Source organism: Camelus bactrianus, chromosome 2, assembly GCF_048773025.1.
Source record: "Camelus bactrianus isolate YW-2024 breed Bactrian camel chromosome 2, ASM4877302v1, whole genome shotgun sequence".
Taxonomy (NCBI): Eukaryota; Metazoa; Chordata; class Mammalia; order Artiodactyla; family Camelidae; genus Camelus; species Camelus bactrianus.
The window spans coordinates 11,375,969-11,399,214 of NC_133540.1; the positions used below are offsets into that span (position 1 = coordinate 11,375,969).

At 39.7% G+C, this 23,246-nt stretch overlaps 1 long non-coding RNA gene across 1 annotated transcript in view; it reads left to right on the forward strand.

Annotated features, from left to right (window-relative positions):
- Positions 1 to 23,246, forward strand: part of LOC141579464 (uncharacterized) — a 47,872-nt gene that overhangs the window by 12,547 nt on the left and 12,079 nt on the right. Inside the window, exon 5 of the long non-coding RNA XR_012510967.1 lies at positions 2,442 to 2,541. This is a non-coding gene — a long non-coding RNA (uncharacterized LOC141579464). The remainder of the gene's footprint in view (positions 1 to 2,441; positions 2,542 to 23,246) is intronic.

Below are 23,246 nucleotides of genomic sequence, written 5' to 3' on the forward strand. Positions count from 1 at the left end.
CTTCCCTTCTCCTGGTCCATGTATTCCCTTGTTGCTTCCCACTAGTGGCCCCTTGAGCTCTGTGACAAGACTAGCATGTCGTTAATCCAGGTTGAAGGAGATCTGAAGAGATTTATTCAAGGAGATGAAATTTGTAGACAATGAATTGGAAAGTATTGAGAAAGTTATTCATTAGGAGAAGGTATGGGGTTGAATTGTTAAGCGCAGAGAAATCTAAGCTATGAACCACCAAGACAATTATTAACTCCAGGAAAAACAAAGTAGGGAATAAAAAAGTAAGCCTAGCAGACAACTTGCTACAGCTGTGAACAGTCTGTACAGAGTCCTAATAATGTAAAGCAAGGATACTGAGCTGATCAAAATTATAATGTATTTGTATCAAAAGTTTGGAAGAATGAAGGTTTGGGTGTGTAGAGGAGATGTGGTTTGAAAGAGAGCTTAATATTCATTTTCCAAAATAGAAAGTTAAATAGGTGATACATAAAGCTGAAAAAGTCAGTAGGCTTTGTTACAAGGATATTAGTCAGAAATAGGGAGTTTTTATTCCAAGAGTCAGCAGTAGGAGCTGAACATTGTTGCTTCTGACCAGGAAATGGGGTGGTTGTTGGGAACTGCTCCTTTTTACAATCGGTGTTCGAGAACTGTTTGACTCTTTAATGAATATATGGTATAAGTTTGATAAAAAGAAATCAAAGCTGAATTTTGAAAAATTGATGTTAAGAATTGGGGTGTTTTTGACAGAAAGAGATAACAATCAGACAAAACTACATTTGAAGGGATCCTCATTATTTCTAGCCTTTCAGCAAGGACTAGGGGGCAGACATCTGTTTAAGGTTCAAAAATTCTTTCTGACATTCTTGCCGACATGTAACCTTTGGAAGTAATGAACTCTCCGTCATTGTAAATATGCAGGCAGAGGCTGCCTGACCAGCTCTCTAACTGTAGCAGGGTGTGTTTACCATTGGCCAGTTGGAGCAAGCAACTTCTAACATTCTTTCAGTTTTGAATGTGGCATTTTCAGGATGGATAGTTGATAAGAATGTATTACAAAAAGCTTAACAAGAAAGAGTCCAAGACATCTCAAACCCATTGCCAGGGTTTTCTCTGCCAGACACCATCCTGAGCCTGCCATCTGTGAGCCAGGCCACAAAGACCAGTCACATGAGAATGAACACACTTTGTCCCTCCTATCTGATTTGGCATCGGGCTCAGCCATTTTCCCCATGGAATGGTCCACGCCCAGGTCTCTGACGATGGAGCTGGTCTCACAGCAGCCCTGTGAGCGCTGGTCCAGCCCTAGGGGTTCCTGCGTGAAGTTTCTCAGGACTCCAGGCTGTTCTCAGAGCTGAGTCCTCCCTAGGCTAAGCCCTCGGAGCTCATCTCAGCTCCAGACTGAGCCGGAAGCTTCCGAGAGAACTCAGAGCTGAGGAAAGTCACAGGTCTTACCCAGCACTGCCGCGTCAGCAGTGCTCCAGCTGAGGGAAGTAGCAGCAGCAGCAAACACACCTGAGCCGCCGCCTCATTTTTCCGCCTCATCCCTAAGCCCTCTGTGTCTGCCTGTCTGTGTCTGTCTCCCTTTCAGGACCAGCCTGGCACCGCTTTGTGCCCTGCCTCCTTTCTTCTAATCTTGCCTCCCTGGCCTGTTCCGTCTACTCCAGCTTAACTGAGTAACATTGAAGTGTTTTTGAAACCTAGGTACAGCCGACGAGCTAGATACAAAGAATACAGGGCAGTTCCTTACTCAGCCACATCCCTCCTGCCCTCTCCCATTCCTACATGAGTTTTATAAATATTTTGTCAGAGAGACATTGCACTCCCAGTTGTTATCATTATCAGCCATTTCCTTATTATCTGTGGTTTACGATGCATTTGCTCCAGGGAAGTTCCCGAGATAAGGCAGACGCAGATGACTGAGCCAGTAGTTGAAGTCCACTTGTGTCAAGCCTGTTAAGAATGATCTTTGGTGGGATTTGTTGAATGTGCCAGACTGTCCAGTGAGTGGTGATGATCCCCTGCATCTGCTCCGGAGTCGGCCTCGTCTCCTCCTTTGCTCTGTTCTCATTTATCTCTCTTCAGCAGGTGAACCAGTGATCTGTATTTCTATGATACGTAAAATACTTCTTATTTCACGGTAGAATTTGGGGGCTGCTGTGAAAACGCATATGTTTTAAGTGTGAATTGAGTCAGAGGTTTAAACTTAAAGCCCCCTTGATTTAGAATCAGAAATTAGTATGATGGAAGGAGGGTATAACTCAGTGGTAGAGTGAATGCCTAGCATGCATGAGGTACTGGGTTCAATCCCCAATGCCTCCATTTAAAAAACAAATAAATAAACCTATTTATGCCCCACCTTAAAAACAAAGAAAAAAGAAATTAACATGAGGATGAAGCTACAGAGTGAATATGTGTGTCTTCTGAAACTACCTTCTGTCTTTCTACAGGAAATTCTACGGAGAGAAGGTCGGAATCTACTTTGCTTGGGCTGGGCTATTACATTCAGATGCTCCTCCTGGCAGCAGTCGTGGGGGTGACTTGCTTTCTGTATGTATATTTTAATCAAAATAACTGTACTTAGAGGTAACTTCTCTTTATTCCTTGTTACGGTGCTTACTTAACTTAGAATGACATTCTCCAGGAGCATCCACGTTGCTGCAAATGGCCCTATATTGTCAGTTTTTATAGCCGAGTGGTTTTCCATTGTATAAATATACCACTTCTTTAGCCAGTCATCCGTTGATGGACATTTAGGCTATCTCCATGTCTTGGCTATTGTAAATAGTGCTGCTATGTATATTGGGGTGCAGCTGTCATCCTGAAGTAGGGTTCCTTCAGGATATATGCACAGGAGTGGGATTCCTGTTTCATATGGCAATTCTATTCCTAGTCTTTTGAGGAACCTCAATACTGTTTCCAAAGTGGCTGCACCAAACTGCATTCCCACCAGAAGTGTCGGAGATTTCCCTTTGTCCACAGCCTCTCTAGCATATGTCATTTGTGGATTTTTGAATGATGGCCATTCTGACTGGTTTGAGGTGATACCTCATTGTACTTTGGATTTGCATTTCTCTGATAATTAGTGATATTGAGCATTTTTTCATGTGCCCATTGATCATTTGTATATCTTCCTTGGAGAATTGCTTGTTTTGGTCTTCTGCCCATGTTTGGATTGGGTTATTTGGTTGTTTCTTAGTAAGTCATATGAGCTGCTTATATATTCTGGAGATCAAGCCTTTGTTAGTTTCATTTGCAAAAATGTTCTCCCATTCTGTAGGTTGTCTTTTTGTTTTACTTAAGGTGTCCTTTGCTGTGCAGAAGCTTGTAAGTTTCATTAGGTCCCATTTGTTTATTCTTGCTTTTATTTCTATTGCTTGGGTAGACTGCCCTAGGGGAAGATTTCTGAGATGTATGTCAGATATTTTGCCTGTATTTTCTCCTAGGAGGTTTATTGTATCTTGTCTTATGTTTATCTTGCTGAAGAGACTATCTTTATTCCATTGTATATTCTTGCCTCCTTTGTTGAATATTAGTTGACCAAAAGTATTTGGGCTCATTTCTGGGCTCTCTATTCTGTTCCATTTGGCTGTATGTCTGTTTTTGTACTAATACCATGCTGTCTTGACGACTGTAACTTTATAGAATTGTCTCAAGTCTGGGACAGTTATTTTTCCAGCCTCTTTCTTTTTTTCTTAAGTTATTCCCTGGAAATTCTATGTCTTTGATGGTTCCATATAAATTTTATTGTGATTTGTTCTAGTTCTATGTAATATGTCCAGGATAATTTGGTAGGGATTGCATTAAATCTGTAGATTGCCTTGGACAGTGTGACCATTTTAACAATATTGATTCTTGCAATCCAAGAGCTTGGGATACCTTTCCATTTTTTAAAGTCTTCTTTAATTTCCTTCACCAATGGTTTATAGTTTTCTGTGTATAATTCTCTCACGTCTGTGGTTAGATTTATTCCTAGATATTTTATTACTTTGGGTGCTATTTTAAAGGGGATTGTTTCTTTACTTTCTTTTTCTGTTGACTCATCATTTGTGTAAAGAAATGCAACTGATTTTTGAACATTAATCTTGTAACCTGCTACTTTGCTAAATTCTTCGATCAGCTCTAGTAGTTTTTGTGTGGACCTTTTATGGTTTTCTATATATATTGTCGTGTCATCTGCATATAGTGACACTTTTACCTCTTCTTTTCCAATTTAGACCCCTTTTACTTCTGTTACTTGCCTGATTGCTGTGGCCAGGACTTCCAAGACTATGTTGAATAGGAGTGGTGATAGTGGGCATCCTTGAGTTGTCCCAGATTTTAGTGGGAATCTTTTGAGGTTTTCATCGTTGAGTGCTATGCTGGCTGTAGGTTTGTCATCTATAGCTTTTATGATGTTGAGATATGTTCCCTCAATACCCACTTTGGTGAGAATTTTTATCATAAATGGGTGTTGAATTTTATCAAAAGTTTTCTGCATCTATTGAGATGATCATGTGGTTTTTGTCCTTTCTCTTGTTGATGTGAAGTATTACATTGATTGATTTTCATATGTTGAACCACCCTTGTGTCCCTGAGATGAACCCCACTTGAGCATGATGTATTATCTTTTTTATGTGCTGTTGGATTTTATTTACTAGTATTTTGGTAAGGACTTTTTCATCTGTGTTCATCAGTGATATTAGTCTGTAATTCTCTTTTTTGGTGGTGTCTTTGCCTGGTTTTGGTATCAGGGTAATAGTGGCTTCATAGAATGAGTTTGGGAATATTCCTTCTTTTCAATCTTCTGGAAGAGTTTGAGAAGGACTGGTATGAGTTCTTCTTTGTATGTGTGGTAGAAATCCCCGGTGATGCTGTCCAGTCCTGGACTTTTATTTGTAGGGAGGTTTTTTATTGTTAATTCAATTTCATTCCTAGTGATCCATTTGTTCAAGTGGATAGTTTCTTCTTGATTCAGTCTTAATTGACTGTATGTTTCCAGAAACTTGTCCATCTCCACTAGGTTATCCATTTTTTTCCATGTAGTTTGTCATGATATTCTCATATGATATTCTGTATTTCTATGTTATTTGTTGTAATTTCTCCATTTTCCTTTCTTATTTTGCAAATTTGTGCTCTCTCTTTATTCTTCTTTGTGAGTACGGCCAGAGGATTTTCGATTTTATTTATTCTTTCAAAAAACTAGCTTTTGGTTTGATTGATTATTTTCTCTATTTTTTTAATCTTTATTTTATTTATTTCCTCCATGATCTTTATTATTTCCTTCCTTCTGCTGACTTTTGTGTGTTTTTGCTCTTCTGTTTCTTGTCTTTCAGCTGGTGGGTTAGATTGTTTATTTGGTATTGTTCTTTTTTGAGGAAGGCCTGCATTACCCTAAACTTTCCTCTTAGCACTGCTTTTGCTGTGTCCCATATGTTTTGTGTGGTTGTGTTTTCATTTTCATTTGTCTCAAGGTATTCTTTAATTTCAACTTTGATTACATCATCGACCCATTGGTTTTCTAATAGCATGTTGTTTAATCTCAATGCTTTCCTTTCTTTCTCCTTTGTTTCTCTGAAGTTGATTTCTAGTGTCCATGGCATTGTGGTCAGTAAAGATTCTTGAGATAATTTCTATCTTCTTAAAATTGTTGAGGCTTCTTTTGTGACTAAGTACATGATCAATCCTAGAAAATGTTCCACACACATTTTAAGAGATTGTTTATTCTGTTATGGGGAATTGTAATGCTCTGAAAATATCCACTGAATCCAACTATTCTCTTGTATCATTTAATTTCTCTGTTGCCTTATTTATTTTCTGTCTGGAAGATCTGTCTAGTGATGTTAATGTGGTGTTAAAATTTCTGACAATGATTGTATTCCCATCAATTTCCCCCTTTATCTCTGTTAGTAGTTGTTTAATGTACTTAGGTGCTCATGTTGGGTGCATATATATTAATGATTGTAATATCTTCATCTTGTATTGATCCTTTAATCATTATAAAATGTCTTTATTTATCTTTCTTTATGGCCCTTGTTTTAAAGTCTATTTTGTCTGAAATCAATACTGCTACACCTGCTTTTATGGCATTTCCATTTGCATGGAATATCCTTTTCCGTCCATTCACTCTCAATCTATATGTGTCCTTCTCCCTAAAGTGTGTCTCTTGTATGCAGTGTATTGAAGGTTCTTGCTTTATTATCCAGTCTGCTACTCTGTCTTTTGACTGGAGCATTTAGACCATTAACATTTACAGTAATTAATGATAGATGAGAGTTTATTGCTATTTTCAACTTATTTTTGCAGTTGATTTGGTATTTCTTCTTGGTTCCTTTCTTCTTCCTTTTGTGGTATGGTAATTTTCCTTTGTATTGTATTTAGTTTTTGTGACTCACTTGTAAGCTTTTGGCTTGTGATTACACTTTTTTGTAAGTCTGTTAACCAATTACTGTAACTGTGTGTACTAAACAGATATTAATGTAATCTCAAACCCATCCTACTGAGAACAAGATTTAAAAAAAAAAAAGAAGAAAGGAAAAATACTCTCACAGTCATGAATTCTCATTTCTGTAGCATCCTGCTTCTTTTCTATTTAGAGTAGACCTTTCAATATTTCTTTTAGCATGGGTTTAGTGTTGCTAAATTCTTTTAGTATTTGCTTCTCTGTGAAATTCTTTATCTCTCCTTCTATTCTAAAGGATAGCCTTGCTGGAGCAAGTATCCTAGGCTGCATCTTTTTTTCATTCAGGACTTTGAATATATCTTGCCACTCCCTTCTGGCCTGTAGTGTTTCTGTAGAGAAATCAGCTGAGAGCCTTCTCTTGTAACTCACTGTTTGTTTTTCTCTTGCTGCCTTTAGGAACATTTCTTTATCCTTCAGTCTGGCCATCTTGATTTATGATATATCTTGGCGTGTTTCTCTTTGGGCTCTTCCTGTTTGGGACCCTCTGAGCCTCCTGTGCTTGGGTGTCTGATTCCTTCTTTAAGTTTGGGAAGTTTTCAGTCATGATTTCTTTAATTACCTTTTCCATCCCCTTTGTTCTTTCTTCCCCTTCTGGTACCCCTATTATGCATAGATTGGCATGCTTTATATTATCCCATAGGTTCCTTATATTGTTTTCATTGTTTTATATTTGTTTTTCTCTCAGCTGTTCTGATTGGGTGCTTTCTGTTGTCCTGTCTTCTAGGTCACTTATTCGTTCTGCTGCATTATCTAGCCTGCTTTGTACAGCCTTTAGGTCAGATCTCATTTCAGCCAATGAATTTACCAATTCTACTTGGCTCTTCTTTATAGCTTCTATTTTGTTTTTGATATATTTTATGTCTCTAAAGACTATCTCTTTTAGTTCCTTCAGTAATTTGATCACTTCTTTTTTGAAATCTTGATCTAGTAGGCCATCAATGTCTATTTTATTGATCGTTCTTTGAGGGGATTTCTCTTGCTATTTTAATTGGCAGGACTTCCTCTGCTTCTTCATTCTGTTCATATCTCTCTGGCCCTGTGGCTTTTGGAGTATCAGTTATCTATTGTGGTCCTTAAAGGAGTTTATTTATTTATCTATCTAAAGCCTATTTGGGAATAAAACTTAAAAGAGAGAGAGAGAGAATTTTAAAAGAATGGAGGAAAAGAAGGTTTGAAAAGAGTGTATAATCAATAATAGAAGAGCAAGTTGAAGCAGAATAGGAATCGAGTTGAGATATCTTTTAAGAATCTTAATAAAAAGAAGAGAAAATTCAAAATACAATATTTGAAACCTGTGACTAATAAATAACAGATCAAAACCAAGAGAATATAAATGAAATGAGAATTGTAAACATATAGGACTGTTTAAAAATAAAGATTAAAAATGTGATAGGAATAAAACAGATATAAAAAGATTTTAAAAACAAAGATGTGTTCTCCTAGAGACTGTGTGCTCTTAATGGTTTTATTGAGAGGCCTTTGTGTCTTCGCCCTGTTTCACAAACTCACCTTGCTCTGTTTGCCCCCTTGTCTGTGCTGCTCACAGTGTCTTTCGGCAAGAAGATTGCACCCCTCCAACACTGGGTCAGGTGATCCTTTCCTTTGTGGTGGGTGGGTGGGTCACTCCCCCTCCAGATGCTGCAGTCAGTGCTGGGCCAGTTGCTCCATATGTGGGTTCAGCTTCAAAAGTAACAGCTTTATGGAGATATAATTCACATACCATAAAATGCAGCCTTTGAAATTGTGCATTAGGATTTTAAGTACATTTCAGGGTTTTGTAGCCATCAATTCCAAAAAGAACCAGTACCCTTTAGTAAGTCACTCCCTAAACTTCCTTTCCCTTAGACCCCAGCAGCCACCACTCTACTTTCTGTCTCTACGGATTTGCCTGTTCTGGGCATTTCATATAAGTAGAACCATACAGTATGCTGCCTTTTTTGATTGTCGTCTTTCATTTAGTGTGACGTTGTCAAGGCTCATCCATGGTGTAGCATATATCAGTACCCAAAGTCCTTTTTGTGTTCAAATAATATGCCATTGTTATAAATACACCACTTTGCTTATCCATCCATCAGTTGATGATGAATAATTCTGCTGTAAATGCTCATGGACAAGTTTTTGTGTGAACACATATTTTCAGTTCTTCTCAGGATATATCAAAAAATGGAATTGCTGGGATGTATTCTACTTTTAACATTTTGAGGAATTGCTAAAGTAGTTTTTAAAGTGACTGCACCATTTTATATTTCCAGTAGTAATGTATGAGGAGTCCAGTTTCTCCACATTCTCATCAACACTTTTTATTACCGAGTTTATAGATACATATTTATATATCATATATCATATATATTTGTCATCCTATTTGGTATGAAGTGGCATGTCATTGTGCTTTTGATTTCTGTTTCCCTAATGCCTACTGATGTTGAACATCTTTTTATGTGCTTATTTCCCATTCGTATGTCTTCTTTGGAGAAACATCTATTCAAATTCTTTGCCCATTTTAATTGTATTTGTCTTTGTATTTTCATGTTTTAAGTCTCCTTTGTCTATTCTGGATAAAAAGTCCCTTATCAGGGAAAATATTGGAAATATTTTCACCCATTCTGTGGATTGTCTTCTTACTTTGTTGATGAAGTCCTTTGAAGCACAGAAGTGTTTAATTTTACTGAAGTCCAGTTCACTTGATATATTTTCTTTTGTTGTTTGTGCTTTTGCTGTCATATCTTAGAAGTATTTGTACTTCAAAATCCTGAAGATTTTCTCATTGTTCATTTTCTAAAAGTTTTATAATTTCAGGTCTGTGATTTATTTTGAGTTAATTTTCATAAATGGTGTTAAGATAAAAGTTCAGTTTTCTTTCTTTCCAGGTGTATGTTCAGGTGTCCCAGCATCATTTTTGTAAAAATTACTTTTTCCCGTTGGATTGTCATGGAACCTTTACGAAAAATTAACTGGCTACATGTAAGAGTTTGTTTATGGACTCTCAGTTCTTTTCTCTCAATCTATTTGTGTGTCCTTTATGCAAGTACCACACTGTATGGATTACCATTTTGTTACTGAGTTTTGAATTTGGAAACTTCAAAACTTTGTTCTTTTTCAAGATTGTTTTGACTATTCTGGGTATCTTGCATTTCCATAGTTTTAGGAACAGTTTGCTCATTTCTCACAAAAAGCCAGATTTGCATTGAATCTATAGGTCATTTTGAGGACAAATGCCATCCTAACAATGATAAGGCTTCTGATCCATGAACACAGAAGAGCTTTCCATTTATTTTAGGTCATTTTTAACTTCTATCAGTAGTATTTTAGTTTTCAATATACAAGTTTCAGACATTTTCCTCAGTATTCCACATATTTTTCTTAATATTCCTAAGTATTTTATTCTTTTTGATGCTATTGTAAATGAAAATGTTTCCTACATTTTATTTTTAGATTATTCACTGCTGTTGTATAGAAATATAATTACTTTTTTATATATCGATTTGTGTCTTACAATTTTGGTCAAACTATGTTGTTAATTCTAATAGTTTTTTTTTTCTCTCTCTCTCTCTCTTTTTTCTTTGTGGATTCCTTGTGATTTCAATGTATAATATCATGTCATCTGGAATTGAAATAGTTTTATTTCTTTCTTTCTAATCTAGAGGCTTTATTTTCTTTGTCTGTTTGCTTTGACTAGAACCTCTAGTACAATGTTGATTTTGGGAGGAAATAATTCAGTCTTTCACCATTATGTATGATCTTTGCTCCAGGTTTTTCATAGATGTTCTCTGTCAAGTTGAGGAAGTTCTCTTCTATTCCTAGTTTTTATCTATTATTCTATTAATATTGCATATTACATGAATTGACTTGTATGTTGAAGTGCCTTTGCATACCTGGATACATCCCACTGAATTGTGGTCTATTTTATATGTTAATGGATTGGATTTGCTTTTATTCTGTTGAGGACTTTTGCATTTATATCCATAAGAGATAGTCTTTAGTTTTCTTGTGATGCCTTTGTCTGGTTTTGGTATCAGTGTGATACTCGTGTCATTGAATGAATTGGGAAGTGTGCCCACCTCTTTATTTTTAGACGAGTTTGTGAAGCATTTTTTGTTTGTTTGTTTTTTGTTTTTGTTTTTTCTTTAAGTAGTTGATGGAATTCACCAGCAAAGCCATACTGGCCTAGCATTTCCTTGTGGGAATGTTTTGGATTACTGTTTCAGTCACTACTTATTGTAGGATTATTTGAGTTTTCTATCTCTCCTTGAATTAGATTTAGTCACATATCCTTCTAGGAATTTATCCATTTCATCTAGATTATCTCATTTATTGGCTATACAAGTATTCATGGTATTCCCTTATATTCCTTGTTATTTTTGTTAGGGCAGTAGTGACATCCTTCCTTTCATTTCTCATCTTAGTAATTTGAACCTTCTCCCTTTTTTTCTTCAGTACTAGCTAAAAATTTGTCAATTTTCTTGATCTTTTCAAAGAACCAACTTTTCTTTTTGTTGATTATTCTCTGTTATTCATCTATTCTCTATTCCATTTATTTCTGCCTTTACTATTTTGATTAGAATATTTAATTCATTTACATTAATGTAATTTCTTATCAGGTTGAAGTTACATCTGCTATCTGCTTTCTATATGACTTTTTATTTCCCCAATGCTCTATTACTACACTTTTTTGTACAAAGTAGGCATTTTCAAGTGTGCCATTATAATTTGTTGTTTATTTTATCTTTTTCTTCTCCTCCTCCTCCTCCTCTTCCTCCTCCTCCTTCTCCTCCATTGCCCTGGAGATTATTATTAACATATTGTTTTAAAGCAATCTAGTTCACATGAATGCCAACTTAATTTCAATAGTACACAAAAACTTTGCTTTGATATCAATCTTTTCCCTCCCCCTCCTCATGCTGTCACTGTCATACAAGTTACACCTTTATGCATTTATAAGTGCATCTACACTGTTTCATAAGTATTGTTTTATGTAGTTGTCTTTTACATCAAATAGAAGAAAACACGTACATGTAATACTGTATTTATACTGTTTTATTTTCTTACTCATGTAGTAGTGCTCTTTATTTTTCAGGTGAGTGTCTTTTCATTTACACCTGCTGGACTATCCTTAGTATTTCTTGTAGGGCAGGCCTGCTAGCAATTGATTCAGACTTTGTAGGAGTGTGTTAATTTCTTCTTTTTTTTTTTTTGAAGAATCATTTTGTTGGCTATAAAATACTTGGTGACAGTATTTTCCTTTTATCACTTTGACGATACCATCCCACTGCCTTCTGGTCTCCATGGTTTTTGATGAGAAATCAACTGTCTTACTGAGGAGCCTTTGAATATGTTGAGCCTCTTTTCTCTTTCTGCTGTCAAGATTCTTTGTTCTTCTCTTTTGACACACTTAGTCTGATGTGCCTATTTTCGATGTCTCTACGTTCATACCACGTGGAGTTTGTTGAGCTGCTGGGATGTACAAATTAATGTTTTCATCAAATTTGGGAAGTTTTCAGCCATTATTTCTTTATATACTTTTTCTACCCCTTTTTTTCTCTCCTTCCTTCTGGCGCTCACATTATATGTGTATTGGTATTGTTGATGGTGTCCAACCTATCTCTGACACAGTGTTCATTTTTTTCATTCCTTTTTCTTTCTGTTCCACAGACTGGATAATCTCAGTAGTTTTAAATTAACTGACTTTTTCTTCAACAAGTTCATATCTACAGAGAAATCTCTTATTGAATTTTTCATTTTAGTCAATATATTTGTATCTCTAGAATGTCCAGTTGGTTTTTAATGTAAATTTTATCTATTGATATTCTCTGTACAATGAGATGTTCACATACTTAAATTCTTTAGGCATGGTTTCGGTTAGCTCTTTGATCATATGTGTAATTCCTTATTTATGTCTTTGTCTAGTAAGTCCAGTGTCTGGGTTTCCTCAGGGAGTTTCTATTGACTACTTTCTCCCCTGTGTTATGGCCAAACTTTTCTGTTTCTTTGTACATCTTGTAATTTTCTGTTGAAAACTGGACATTTAAAATATTACAATATGGCAGATCTGAAAGCCAGATTTTCCTCATCTCCAGGGTTTATCATTGTTTCCATTGTCATTGCTGCTGCAGATATTTATTTAGTTACTTTCCTGAACAAATTCTGTAAAGTCTGTATTCTTTATCATGCATGGCCATGAGATCTGTATGTGTGCAGAAAGCCTAGTTGTCATCACTGTAATAATGATTGGACAGTGAATTCTTTCAATGCCTGGAGCCAATCGTTTGAGCTGTTGCCAGGTGGCTGTGTGCCTGCGTGCTGAGGGATGCCCTCAGCACCGGCAGGCAGTCTGCAGCTATTCTGTAGCCTTTAGTTCTTGCTTATGCAGAACCTCAAGTTCAGCCAGAGTTGAAGGCTTAAGATTTTCTCAGATCTTTCCTTGCCATATGCCACACATGTGTACGGACTTCTACAATTCTCAGAATTTTTTGGAGCTATTTAACCCTACCTCCACCCCCAGAAAGTCTCAATACACAATTTTGCCTTCTAAGTTTCCTAGTCAGCATCTAATTAGCCTGTACTGGTACCACTGCCTCATGCAGTTGTAAAGTTACTCACTGCTGATTGTTTTCCACAAACACTCTGGGGACAGGCTGTTTGCACAGCATGAGTTTGAGATAGGTGAATTAGTGACAGCTCTCTGGGGGCGGATTTTTTGGGTAACTTCAAATCACTTCTGCCCCTTCCTTGATTGTGAGACTGTTGCTTTTAAAGGCCACCATTTAGGTGAGGATACGGGGATGGGGGTAGATCAAGTTACGATATGACAAAACTGACTATCTTTATGGAGATTTAGCTGTTATTTTTTCTCAAATAAACATTCCCCTTATTGCTGGAAGCCTTGGTTAAATTTCCAGAGTTCTGCAGAGGTTAATTTTAACAAATTTTCCCATTGTCATTGCTTAACAGAGGAGTAAGTTTTCCAAGATTTTTACTCAGATATTGTAGAAGTGTATCCCATTTGCATTTGTTTTTAACTGAGTTACTTGCAAGAGTAACTAATTCTACAGCTCCAGCCCCATTCAAATAAGAGTCCATCTGCATGGCTTCTCCTACAGGGAGAAGTGTGCAACCTGTTGTCCGTTTGTTGTTTTACTTATTAAAGTGTAGGGGTTTTTTATAATATGCTCATGAATAGCCCTTTGTCATTTTTACACGTTACAAATCTTCCACTAGACTGTGGCTATTTTTTTCCCTTTCTTTTAGTTGTTTTAATGAAGTTCTCAGTTTTAAGGATTTTCAGTATAGCAATATGTGGATGCTGATTACACGGGTGAGGCATTTAACTACTGTCTAAACCTCAGTCTTTGCTCTGATTCACTGTCTAGAATATCTGAACATATCTACTGAACCCCATATACCAATGGACACTGACAGTCCTAATTAAAAAAATGCTTTTTAAGTAAAGCAAAAAATATTATCTTTGACACTGGAAAAGACAAATTTCAAATTTACTAGCTGATCTTGTTTTCTGTGATCATTAGCTACATCATGTTTATAGAGCCGAGAGGCATATTGAGCTACTGATTTTATTTCATCGGATTTTAGAATGTAGAACACATTTCAGGCCCACTTATAGCACCATATGTGTATCTTTAAGGATATGTACATATGATGATGTCTTTATTATAAGTACCTTATTTTATTTTAAGTACCAACTGCTGTGAACCTCATTAAGGAAACCTTGGAACTGCGGGACTAAAATTTTTCACACCACCACCATCCCGTAGCATCTCTTTTGCACTTAGATGTTGTGTGGCAGAGTATTTTTCTGCTCCCTAGGAATGATCAATGTTGAAGGGGGAAAAAAATCCCTCCTCTAATTAATAAAGTCCAAATCACATATTTATCTGAACAATGGCCACCATTTTAGTCCACACCAATCCATCTACTCATACTGACTCAGAGTCCTTAACACAGACAATCCACAACTGTTGTCAGGGTCCTCAGCCCACGTTGTATCCCCTCCCCATTCTTTGTTGATTCTGACCTACTTTTGTCCAACACGTCCTGCCAGCCTCTTCGCTACCTTACTGCAGTTTTTAATTTTTACCTTTGAGTCCCAGGCTGTGCCTAGTGATTTCCAGAGAAACGCCAGACACCTGGCTCATCAGGAGGGGTGGGGAGGATTTCAGGAAGCTATTACCAAAACTCACTTGCAGATCCGTAAGTGGCTTTTGTGAGCATTCCTTCTAGATCTCTGCCAGGCCCGCTGCATCCACCCCAGCAAAATAACGTAGCTCCTCCACCCACCTTTGCCTCCAATCATCTGGGTTTCTGCTTTAAGTGACACTCAGAAGCTGCTGATGGGCATTATATATATATATATATATTTTTTTTTTTATTTGAAGTATAGTCAGTTACAATGTGTCAATTTCTGATGTAAAGCACAATGTTCCAGTCATTCATATACACATATATATGTATGAATTCCTTTCCATATTATTTTTCATTAAAAGTTATTACAAGATATTAAATATAGTTCCCTGTGCTATACAGAAGAAATTTAGTTTTTTTAGCTATTTTTATATATAGTAGTTAATATTTGTAAATCTCAATCTCTGATGGGCATTTTTAAAGCCACATCTGGAACCCTTGCTGCAGAAGAGTCTGAGAAATATATTTTCAACCTCATAGCATTTTGGTTAGGAAGTTGGAATAAAGGCTGAGCTGGCTCACCTAACTTTTCTGCCTTTGTGAGTAAAGAGGTCTGGAGATTCAAGGCCCAATGAAATGTCCCAGCCCTTCAGTAGCAAACTCTTAAAGCAACCAAAATGCTCCCATTTGCCAGAGCATGACTTGTCCTTAGATACTGCTGGCCATAACCACCAACGCTGTCTAATGCATCGTCTTCATCTGGTGCACACTTTCTTTAGATGTCTAATATCCTGATTAAGAGGACAAGCTGGTTTGGATTCCCAAGGTCACAGGCAGCCTTCTGCCTGACTTTGATGTATATATGTTCATTGAAGAGTCCTCTCTCAGATCAGCTAGAGCTGCCTGGTGTGTGGCTTGCCAGAGAATGTGGGTATATTGCTCCCCACCAGAGTCTTACCAGTTGTTTTATTGCAGGAAGAGAGAGAGCAAAAGAGACAGAACAGAAAGTTCTTGTCCAGCCTCAAGCACAGTCACCCCTGCCCAGGGCTCTTGCTCTGGGACACGAAGAAGTACAGGTCAGCATCGACGTGGCCCTGGTGTACTCCAAAACATGGTGTGGTTTTACTGGGCTATCTGTGTCTTTCATGGACCCTGCAAAATTCTCCCCATTTGTGAAATGGGGTACTAAGGAACTCCCACCCATGCCTGTAGCTCCCAGGGTTTCCACCCTTATGGGTTTTGAGGATTTGCTGGCAATTCATTCTTTTACACCAGGTCATTTCTCAGTTACACGGCAGTCCTGTGACTTCCTCATCAGAACTACTCCTTAAGTTCTGGATTCAGTGAAAGATGCCATTCATGTTCAGGGAGGAGGAGGAAGACAGCACAGATCAGAATTTCTGTTTTGCTTTTTTTGTTGTTGTTGTTTTCATAAGCCGTCTCCAGTTGTCGAATAGACCCTGAGCAAATGAATGACTGTTACACTCCCATTTGAAGGATGAGGAAAATGACACTCAGGGAGAGGAGGCAAATATCCTGAGGTTCCAAAGACAAAAAGGGATGAGCACAGAATAAGATCCCTGCAAATTTCTTGGCTGTCATCAGCCTTTAGGTCAGTGACAGAGTGCCGTGTGTAGTAGTAAAGTTGTAGCGTGCATTTAGAAGGGTGCAGATATTATTGTTTTAGTTGATACAATCACACTGTTTTGTCTGGGACTCTGAAAAAGAGAAATGGGTTAGAAAATGTTGGTTTCTCATCCTTGGTCCTTCCTCACCCTCACCCGTCTCATGAGATCAGTACTCATTCATTTCATCCCTGCCCACCTGTAGGTGATAAAGCATAGCATGATTTTCATGTCCTGCTTCACTGATTCTTGTGAAATTAGGTGTTTGAAGATAGGAAGTCATGAAAGGAAGCTGCTTTTTTTAAATAAAGTGCAGTAATTTTCTTAGCAGTGTAGGAAATTGAGGATTTTCTTCACTGAAAATCAATAGAGATTTCAAGAATATCTGTATTTCTGATGTGTAGATTAAAATGACAAAATCTAGAGGGATTACAGAAACACAAGGATGATACAAAAAGTATCTTTAAAGAGCTTTCCTAAGACTGGGCTTGTAAAGAGACTGTTAGTTGACAGAGACCCTCTTCTCACCCATAGTCCCTCTCCTTAGGTTGCAAAGGGCCAGCGTTTCCCCTGTGTGCAGTCCTGGTGCTTCAAGTGAGTTGTGGGGTAGGGCGGTGCACATGGTGCTGCCTTCAGTTTGTCCACCCTAAGTAACATCTAACAGTCAAGGGGCGAGTGTGTTGTAACGGCATGAACCATGCGCCATGCTCTCCGGGGTGTGTGCCCATCTCAGCTCATCCCAGCTCAGGTGATGGCAGAGCAGAGAGTGGTGGCAAGAGGTCAGCCATGAGTAGCAGGGAGCACCTGTAGTCAGCTGGGACCCAAGAGGCTAGGAGTTCCAGGTGGAAATCCCAGGACTTCCCACAGCTCATTCATTCAGCTAATACTTCTCCAGCACCTGTGATGTGCTGGTGCTTCCTTTGTGAACAGAACCAAATCCTTGTCCTCCTGAAGTTGATGTTCTAGTGGAAATAAGAAATGATACACACAGGAGCAGATCCTGGTCAGGACACATGAGTGCTGTCTATTTTGGAGTGCACAAGGTGAGATCCTTTGGGAAGGAATGTATGATACAGGAAAATGTGGGGGAGAGGATGGCCATATCCCAGGTCGTATTTGGGTCCCTGGGATGCACCTCACCAAGTGTGGGTCCTTGGTTTGCCCAGCAACGAATTCGAGAGCCACAGTTCAGTAAAAGTAGATTTATTCAGAGAGATATATACACCATAGACAGAGTGGGCTGTTTCAGAAGGCAACAGAAAGGCCATGAGGCATGGGGGTTGGGTGCTCCAGTTTAAAGTAAAAGTAGATACACACTCCACAGACAGTGTGTGGGCTGTCTATCTCAGCAGAGAGAGCAACCACGAGGTGTGGGATTGTTAGATTTTATGCACTCCGTATCTTCATATGCTAATAAGTGGGAGGAATATTCCAACTGCTTTGGGAAAGGTGTTGGGATTCCCAGAAATTGTGCCACCACTCACCCTTTGACATTTTATGGTCAGCCTTGAACCTGTCCTGGGACCTGTGGGAGTGCCATTTAACATCCTGCTGTATTTCGGTGAGTGTGTATTGAAGCTCAAGATCTACTGGGAGTTGACTTTTCCACCATCTTGGTGCTAAAGGCTGTGCCATTCCTTTATTGGATTTGCCCGGCCCCTTCCTTCCTTTCTCATGAGGGAGCTCTGGACTGATTGCACAATTGCAGAGCAGGGGATACAGTGGAAAGAACTTCATAAGTGGAAGGTGGAAGGCAGTGTTTTCAGTAGAATTCTCAAGTCAATTACAAAGTAACGGTCTTCTTTTTGCTGGGGGTAAATGGTGTCACATGAGGGAACTGTGAGCCTTGGATACTGTAGTGAGTGGGTGGCTCACTGTGTATACTGTGTTGCTTCTTAGGTGGCCCGAGGACAGTTGGCTTATAGGTGACCCATTCCCTCAAGCAGGGGTCTCTTTGGGGATTTTCTGCATGTGAGGGTAACATGGGTCACTTGGGGGGCAGGACCAGCCAGTCACAGCTTGGTCCACAGTCACCTAGTGCCCTCAAGGCTTTCACCCCATGGATGCGTCACCTCCCCCTGGATGGGGACAAGGGCACAATTGGTGGGGCAGCTTCTCAGTGGTGGAGGCATTGCTCTCCAGACCCAACCCTCAACAGCGTGGACCCCTGGTGTTGGCCACAGTCTTGGCTAGATGAGGCTGTTCGGTAGCTGAGCTCATGAGACGTGGGTGCCATGCTTCCATTCTCACCAAGAGCTCTAGTTTCGAAGGTTCTCGTCAGACAGCCACAAATACTCCATAGCCCATAAACAAAGAACAGTCTCCTTCAATCGGGGAAGGGCACACAGAAGGAGAACGGATGATCCCGAGAGCAGGAGAGGACAAATCCGTCCTGCCATCAGGGATCTGACAGACGAGCCAGCTCAGTTCCTCTTACTAGTTGTTTACTTGGAGGATCTGGGGTATTTGGGTGACCTGCAAGTGTCAGGAAATAGTATACGAGGGCTTTGTAGATTTTCTGGTCCGGTGTTTACTCACCCCATTGTAGCTGTCGTGTAAGGAAACAAAACTTGTTGGACAACAGGCCATGGCCTCTGCTCCCTGGTGGAGCCAGGAGATTACAATATTATGTACGACTGCGGGGGCATCATTTCTATGTTGAGAGGCCAGATGGCCTTACATAACTCTCATGCTGGATGTCTAAGTTGCAGAGGGAAACTGGATTCCATCCAGCTCTCCAGCCAAGGAGGATACCAGAAGTGGCCTCCGCCACCAACTGTGAGCTCTTTGCCTCCACTGACAGCAGCATCTATAGCAAAAAGCTGGGCTGCCACCTGCGTTTCCGTGTAAACATCCGAGTACCCACAGCAATGGCCTCGTGAGGGTTGGTGTGCCCAAGGAAGCGGTGTGTGAGATGGAGGGAGCAGTGCCGGGGTCAGACACCGGGCAGGCAGGCAGGCAGTGACGACATCTGTGCAGCGCAGGGCCCATGGAACTGAGCCAAAGGGAGGCGGGTTTTGGAGCAGGGAACCTGGGCAGTGCCGTGTTATTCGTAAGAAGATCCTGGGCTCTGGATCCACGAAGTCATTGGCTTGATTCCAGACACTAACCTTCATCTTGGGCAAATGTTTGAAGCTTTCTGTGACTCTGTTTCTTGGTGTCCCAAATGGGGACAATAGTAGCAATTACCTCTGAGAGTCAGGAGTGCCTTTATAGTTGTCATTTCATTACGCTCACAGCAGCCCACGAGCACGGTTCTAGGTCCCCCAGTTTACACGTGGCAGACCGGTAACCTTTTAATCAGTAATCACGCAGCTAAGAATGGTCAGAACGAGCATTTGAATTTGATCCCTTTGTCCAGATTATTTCTATTCTCACCCAGTATTACTGGAAAATTAGTAAACTCAGAAGAAACACTGCTGGGAAGTGGGTGCTTGAAACATGTTTGTCATTGGGGAGTGTTGAGTTCACGTTCCTCACAGCCCATCCGAGGCTCCCTGCATCTCCGGCTGCCCTTGCTGGGGTCTGCAGGGCTCTGGGAAGCTTCTCCTTGATCTCTACCCCAAGGCTCTCTGCTCTCTACAGGTTGATTCTCAACCCTGACTGCTCAGTAGGGCTAATGTCTAAAAACAAAAAAATGGTGGGGAGGGTATGGCTCAGTGGCTGAGCACTTGCTTAGCATGCAAGAGGTCCTGGGTTCAATTCCAAGTACCTCCATTAAAATAAATAAATCTAACTACCCCCCCCAAAAACGAAAGTATTTAAAAAACAATAAACAGTACAAAGGCCCCACACCAGGCTGGGGCGCACTATGTTTTAAAGGCTCCCAGATGCTTCCCATGTGCAGGACGGTGAGAGCTACCCCTCTACATCTCTTCTCGTGAGCTTGTCCACTCACAACCATTAGCCTCTTGAAGCAGGAAAACTACTTGGCTCAGCCTAGAACTTTCTCCCGATTTCTAGACCTTTATTTGCCTATTGGACATCTCTCCTGGAGCCCACAGGCACCCAGCCAGAACTGAATCAGTTGTCTCCTCTCACGACTTGCTCCTCTTCCTGCCCTTCTTGTTTTAGGAAATGGCACTATAATTTAGGACACTGCCAAAGCCAGAAAGCTGGCCGGCATCTTTGACCCCTTCCTGCCCTTCCATCACATCTGTGGCCAATCCGTCCACCTGCTGAAATGTTTTCTTCTCTCTCCTCCTAGCGGGGCCTCAGCAGGCCTTCACATGAACCTGCCAATAGGTCTCCCTGCCTCTATCTTTTTTCTTTCTAGATCACTTTGCATGTCTCCTTTACCTTGGAGGCACACAGAGTCCTGTGTGATGTGCACCTGTGATCTCTCCACCTGGTTGCCTCACCTGCCTCCCACACCCTGTGCTCACTTCTAGACTATTTGCAGTTCCTGGAAGTGACCTGGCTCTCTTTGGCCTCCCTCCTTTGCATGTGCAGCTCCCCAGGGAGAAATGGCCTTAACATTATAACTTCACCTGATCACTTCTAGGGCATCTCAGAACTCACCACAGTGGTTCCCTCCTCTGGGAGAGCGTTGGCTACAGTTCCGGCTCTCTGCCCCGAGCACCCACTGCTGACTGTTATCCAAGACGTCTTAACACGCCTCCTCAGCCATCATTTCATGATGAGTCCTGTGCACCTAGGAGCTCCCGGAAGCAGGGACTGTGTCTTTTTTCTCTTTATTCTCAGAGCATGGTAGAGACTCAGGTATGATGGTGGAGGGAACAGTGGTTATTCTGGAATTTCTCTAGAGTTAGGGCCTAGGGGTAACAGTCTGGTTGGAAGAAGAGCTTAGGGGATTTACCCTGAAGCCACATTTTTCAATAAACATTTCATGTTGTTTTTGTCTACTATTTGAAGTTACGAGTCTTAAAACAGATTGACGATTTCTAAAAATTACTTTACCGAAGATTGAGGAAAATGGCAGTTTTCCATATTTAAGAATATTATTTTAATTTTGTGTGACTGGGGTGGTGGAAAATAGAAATGCAAGGGTTACTAAAGCATTGTTATCCCCTTCCCCACCCTCAGGTCCTTTGGACAGAAGAGACAGGGATGTGAGGAGAAGGCTTGGAGGGTGGACCGTGCACTGCTTTTAAATTGTGACAGTTAATTTTACTTTTTTTTAATTTTCTTTTTTAATGGAGGTACTGGGGTTGAACCCAGGACCTTGTACATGCTTAGCACGTGCTCTACCACTGAGCTATACCCATCCCCCTGATATTTGTATTTTTAGTGGGCATAATGTGCTGGTAGCAGGTACTTTAGCATCAGACACAGTCACCTGCGTCTGACCATCACGGTAATAACTTTTTCTTGAGCTAGAGAGCTAGTCTGTTTTCAAAAGTTCAATAAATAATCTACATTTTCTTTTTTCTTAAAAAAAGGCATTAACTCATGTTTCTCTTTAGTATCGCCTATAAATAAATGTGATTTTATTAACCGTTTACCAAAGTGTTAACGGTAATAAATATTAAGTACTGGTTTCTGAAGCATCAGTCATCACTGGAGATCCACATTCTGCTGTTCTCTCTCTCTGTTAGTCACCTTACTTCTGGAGTTCTGGAAGCGGCGCCAGGCAGAACTTGAGTAAAAATGGGACACGTTTGAACAGGAAGAACAAGTCCAGCCAGAATAGGAGGCGCGGTGTCCCCACGTCGAGACAGATGAGATTACCCAGGAAAAGCGGGCGCTGTTTAGATGCACTTTAGTCTGTTTACTTCTGGGCTTGTCAGACTTGGCTGCATGTTGGAATCACCAGGGTACCTTAAAAAATGTTGGTGCCTGGATTCCATCACTGCTAACTCGGATGGTACTTAGTGGCCTTTGGTGCATTCTGGCATAGGGAAGTTTTTAAAGCTCCTCTGGTTATTCTAATGTGCAGCCAAGTTGAAGGAGCACTGACTGGAATGGTGTACACAGAAGAGAAGTGTGGTCCTTCATTCATAGTAACAGTAAAAAGGGGGAAAAGAAAAAGTCTTGTATAAGTGTATAAGAAAAGAGGCATTGACTTTTATCCTTTCATAACACCAATAAATAAATGCAAAATATAAATTAGCTGCTATGACATAGATGTAGGAGGAAAGACACATTGGTTTTTATAGTTGACTCCCATTTTTTCACATGTGCCTTCATTATTGCCGCCTCCTTTTCATCGTAGACTAGGTGCCCCTTTGTCTTTAACTAAGTCCCGGTCACTGCTCCCACTTCCGGTTGGGATGTGCACAAAGCAGCATGACTCTCATCCTAAAGTCAGAGAAAGGTTAGGAGAAGCAGGGAAACATTTGTTGAGATGCCATCAGTGTTTGAGCAGTGTTTGAGCTAGGCATTTTATATAATTGGAAATGTAAATTTATTGCTGCCACTCCTGCTGCAAAATTAAAAAATAATAATATATATCTTTGTATCAACGTTCCAGAACTATGAAAAGATGATTTTTTGAGTCATCTGTATTATTGCTTCTTTCCATCAGCTGAGATAATTTAGAGCTGTTGGTACTTGCAGTCAGCAGCAGCAGGACAGTATGTTGTGAACATGAATAACTCTTGGAAAGAAAATGCTTTTACTAGGAGCATCTGAAAATGTCTCCAACTATAGATTTAATAAATTGAATCACAGATCTACAGAATGTTGGCACTGAAAAGTTCTGGAGGGAGCAGGTAAAACTCCTCTTTTTATAAATGGAAAAAAATGAGGTTCAGCTACAAATAGAAAGTGACATTTGTCTTTTACAATGTAATAAGCTTCTAATAATCCCCATTATGAATATTTCCCATTGTTTACAACTGAAGATGGGGGTCAAAGCATATGTTGGTAAAAGACTGTACATTCAGAGTTGAAAGCTGAAACTTAGACAAAATTAGATGTTCATAATGCTTTTGAGTCCTGAAAAACAAAAACGTATCATATTGGCAGCATACAAAAAATACTGAAGAAAAGTTTTTTGGTCATTTAAACTGCCAATTTTAAATTTAAAATTGCCAGCTAATAAGTTTAAATTTTCATTAGAACATGCTTGTTGAAAAATTGAAGATGAA